This window comes from Dreissena polymorpha, chromosome 4, assembly GCF_020536995.1.
Source record: "Dreissena polymorpha isolate Duluth1 chromosome 4, UMN_Dpol_1.0, whole genome shotgun sequence".
Lineage (NCBI taxonomy): Eukaryota > Metazoa > Mollusca > Bivalvia > Myida > Dreissenidae > Dreissena > Dreissena polymorpha.
The window spans coordinates 38,782,060-38,787,639 of NC_068358.1; positions in this window are offsets into that span (position 1 = coordinate 38,782,060).

Genomic DNA, 5,580 nt, shown 5'->3' on the forward strand with positions numbered 1-5,580 from the left:
CATTATTAAAGATATGGCGATATAACTATGTAATTTATATGTGAGGACATTTGAGGTAAAATTGATTTCTTAGTTTGTGATAAAGAACAGTAACGTATTGTCACACTAATAAATAAATTCTCTGTTTCTTAAAGGGACTTGTTCGCAGATTGTATGTAATAAGCGCCATAAATTGCTTAATTTAAACTACAAAACTGTAAAGCTCCATTACATTCACAAGATAAATACCGGTACTTTAAAAAAAAATGAAAAAAGTATATTCTTTTTTGAGGCTCAATAAACCAGTGTAATTTGATTTAAATGGCTATCGACTAAACCACTTCTCTATCCAGATATATAGTGGGGCGCATCTGTTACTTAAATAACTGATCCACGAGTTGTAACAAAATTATAGCGAAAACATCTGAAACATTCCAAATTATTCGAACGTTGCGCATTTGTAACGATCTATAGTTCAATCAATTTTGAAAGATGACTTACAAGCGAAACTGTATTTTCAGTATGAGTATTATCCATGAGCATTTCTTCTATTCCTGATGAACTCAGTTTTTTTAAATCTCAGGCATATAAGCTTATAACTGCTTTGTTCACAATCTATGACAAAGTCCCGTAACCAAATATCTACTATATGAATGTGTATTATTTGAAGCCATTTTCGATAAATATATCATATTTCATATTCTTAATTATGTTAGTCGTATACAAGTTTGGATGCATTTTTACGTCAATAACAAATGTATTTTGTCATCCTGCTTTAGCAATTGGGTTTTGTCTTCAATAAAGGACACTATGCATTTTAAAGATTCCCTTGCTGATAGAGCTGACGTTGTACTGGCTATATTTAAAACACAGAGACTGCTACATGCTTACATGGAAAATTATAATTACGTTACATTAATTTTTATAACGTTTATATAAAAATCGCAAAAGGTGCGCTTTATACTTCAACTATGCACATCGTAACATAATTCCGGAAAATACAAATAACATGCGTACGAAGGTACTTATGAAAACATTATTTTCTTGCTAATATACAAAGTCAATTAACACAGCCATATCATAGAAACACTAGCGCTTCTCCTCCGAAGTCTAATTAAGAACAGAACGTAGGCGGTTGCTGGACTCAAACGAGAATTAATCAGATTACCACAGGCGTTCAGTTAGTTGCAGGTTTCACATTGGGCGTTGTGAATTCAAACTTCAAAAGGGTTCGAAAAAAACCAGAACACATTATGGAAACTCTTTGGCAATATCGTCATTACAGTGTCATGCATATGTGTAACCGTATATGTATACTAGTTGTGACGTACTATTGAGGTAGAGGATGCAAACGTTTGGATTTAAACGGCCAGTGTTTTGAATCGATTAATTACGTTTGTTGGACATTATAAAAACTGAATTAGATGTATATGAACTATTTGTTTAAGAAGTTATGTTAGAAATGGAAGAAAGTTTGTGTTCTTAATTATACAAGTAAACTTACAAGTACAGATAATCAATTGAAATAAAAGATAACCATACTTTACATCCTTATTTACGAATAGTTTACATCGACAACAAGGCAGATTAGCACCGTTAACAAACGAGTGACGAACAAAAGCATTCCGGCAATGCAATTTAATTACAATGCACCATCAGTTTACCATATAATTTATCCTACGCAATGTTTAAGAGTCTCCAAGGACATACACAATTTAAATTGCGCCTTACACAATTTGCAAATTTACATTACCAACACCGTCAAAGAGAGTTATTTTCCGTTTAAAGTTAGAAAATTTGCCATCAACTATGTTAATTATTATTAAACAATAATGCATAAATAAACATTTTCCTCAAGGCAGGTCGCTTATGGGGAGTATATTTTGCGAAAATTATAATACATGTTGACAACTGCAACAAAACGTAATTGCAGACATTAATTTTAACATGGTCCTTCACCTTTAAGCTACATTATTTGGCAACGGTTCGCAGACACAATTAAGTTTTTGAAGATGCGTACCTTCACTTGATCGATATTAAATATTAATAAACATTATCCCATATTGAGCATAGCAGGGAAAATTGTCATAGAATTACTAGCACAATTTTAAGTTGCTTCACACACATAAGTTAATCAGCCGCGTCAAATACATTCAAGTAAAAAACTTCTTGAATGTTATAAATAAGAACCTAAGTAAAACATCGTTCTATTTTATAAGCTATATTCGAACTCGGTGGCAGCTAGATTAGCAAAATAACAACCATGTATTGATCTATTTACACCGGTCAGCATATTTTTATGTTTCATAATAAAATATGCGAGGTTCTTTTCTAAATTTATTGTTAAAGGAGCCATCAGGGTGAACATGGTCACGCACTATTAGCTGATCACTGTTGGCTGAGCCACAACAAATAACCTCAGAAAAGAAATACTAAAGATACGCTTGATCGTCAGAGTCCTGCGTGTGTACTTCACGATACGAGTTTCATTAGAGTGTATTACACGAGACCGATGACATTGAGTAGTTGACAATATGCAATCATAAGCATCAGGTACGTGCACATTATTTTATGACTTAAAGAATTGGAGGCATTGAATACTGTATTGGCACTCCTGAATAAGAAAAAAGGTTCGTTTACGGAATCATCATAAGAAATCGGTAAAGTAGTAACGAGTTTGTAACACTTTTCCTTGATAATTTGGAAGCTACGCCGAGTATAATAATAGCAGATATGTTCCGATCATAAACACGAAAGGTTGCGTCGCTGATAGCGCATTAGCTGTTGCTTCCAGACGACCCTGGTTTGAATCCTTGGGAAGGAAATATGTTTCACTAAGTTGTTTTCTTGCTATCGTAATTAGTTAATAGCAATCAAAGCAATACAGATTCTTACGTAAACATATTCAATGACATTCTCCAAAAAAATAAAATCCATGAAGAAGTTTGTTTGTATCATAAGACATGGAGAACACTAGGTTATTATTTACAATTGTTGTCTTGTATGTGTTTTTTATATTACAGAAAATAAAATGGCTTATTAAAATACAGAAAAAAATCTAATAAATAACTAAAAATTCGTATACATTTTTTTAAACTTGTCATTTTATTACTCTTTCGTGTAAAAAGGTAAGTCCAAAATCGTTCTCACGAAGAACTGTTGTTGAGGTTACTACTGTCATGGCCAATCATACAATCCATCTTCATATTGCCACGGCCAATTATCCATTACAATTAAAAGCAGCAACTCATCGTTAGCGTAAGCACTGAACGCTATTAAAGCTTTAGACCCGAGCGGAGTACATGATAGATAATGGTAATTGTGAATCAAAGGATATGAGTAATACGAAGAAGACAGTGGTACATCGTTTACTCATAGCATATTCTGTCCATATTACCATTCAGAACAATTACATACTTGCGCATCGAAACAATATCAGTTTATTTACGAATAATTGTACTGGTGATTGACGGTTTGTTTATCGACTAATACACGACATTTGGGGTTCTGATGCGACGGAATTTATCACTATGGCTTTTCAACAATTTAGATACAAACGGTGCACCAATCCCAAATGTTTCTATACAGCTGATTCAATAATTGGCTAGAATCGGAAATATGAATGAGTCAAAAGTCAGTGTCCTTCTGTCTACGCACAAAATAATAGCACAAAGACGTTTAGCCTCAACTATGGTAATAATTCTATTAGCGGAAATAAGAGCAGGCTAATATTTCAACGGCATGCGACGCGTAAATCGAATTGCAACACAATATAGTGAACAAGCTATTGAGACACAAACCATTAATAAGCAGTTTGAACAACATAATTCAACAGCACTCGCGTGCCGATGATATTATTGTCGTTTAATTGCTCAAATTATGTGTCTTAACATTCTTAAGCAAAAAGTGTATGAAAACTTTTAACTGTAATTTAAGTTCTTTATTTAAAAAACAGTCTACATCATTTAAATCGGAGGTCGCATGGGCGGCGATCCCGCGCAGGTGGCTAAACGTATTCTGAACATATTCAATCACTTCATGGCCCATGTCATTGGCTGTGGACGTATTTTCATTTGCGATTACAGTTTCGATGAGGTAGTAGTATTAACCCATTTATGCCTAGCGTCTAGAAAAAAGGCGTTGGCATATAGCGTAGACCCAGATGAGACGCCGCATGATTTTGGAAATAAATTGATCCAATTTAGAAGGGAAGGTCCATTAGGCATAAATGGATTAATATGGATTCCATACGTCTATGCAAGTCAATACCATACGTCTATAATATTTTATGAGTATAATACGGGTTTATCGTGTGCTCTATTGTTTGCTATGTAGATGTTTTTCTTAATTTTGTGTAACACTTATAACGATTTTATGAATTTGCGATTGCGCTGATTTAAGAGCATATATTATTACATACGTGAGGTTTAACGAAGCTGACAATAGAATATCTGGAATTGATTCTTTACAGCACTCGCCGTTTTTGAGAAATACAATTTATTTCTATGAAACAATCAGTTGAATGAGACTTCGAACACAAACACAGAGGCTAACAGATCCTACTGGAACTAGAATTTGATGCTACTATTATTGAGCACAAGGGTAAAACTGTATTGAATATACAGCTAATATGATGTCTATGTTATCAATTTAAGCTAATCAAAGGCAAATTGTAAACCAATATGGTCGTTTAATCATGCTTTTAATTAAAAATTATTATTATTGTGTCTTGTGTATTGTGTCTTATTGTTAAATATAAAAATTAACTTTTGTTAATAAAATATAAATGTTAATTCTTAAAAGGAATTCGAAAAATAAATTACACACTATTTTCGTAACTTTTTATAGTATAAATGTGCGTTGTCACTCATAAACTCATAACTTACACATATTTACATATATGCACCCCTTTTATTGAAACGCCGTAATTTGAATATTTTAATCCGATATACATTACAAGAGCCTTCAACTTATGATAGCCATTTCGTTTCGTAAACAGATTATGCATAGCATATCAAATCAGTGCATAAATGTCACCGTTGAAACTATGAATTATTCTATAAAACACTAGTTTGTATTGATGACGCATACTTAAATCACGCATATTATTTATTCGTAACAAAATTATTTGTTGTATACATATATATATATATATATATATATATCAATTAATTAAAATGAAATTTCTTTAAAAACAACAACAAACAAACCTGAATGCCTTCCTTTGTGCCATGCTCGATGTATTACATTTAAATAATTAACGATTAAAACTTTATCGAGGACACGTTTTCGATGTTTAAAATAAAACAAAAAACTTTAAGGCATTGTATTTTAAAATCGGTATTATATACAGTATTCCGTCTTCTATTTCTCTCTGTTAACCTACGTATGGAGAGGGCCAGAACGAGATGAATAAGTGGGGAAAAAGGATCATCAAATGATCCTTCTTGGGAAGTTATGTTGAGAAAATCTTCAAATTTCTTAAGAACATAATGGCCTTTGAATGAAAAACGTTGTGCACGGCGCAACAGAGACAAATTGCGATCGCAAAAGCTTATCATGAGCAATTTGCTCTTATGAGAGTAAAAAATAAACAACACA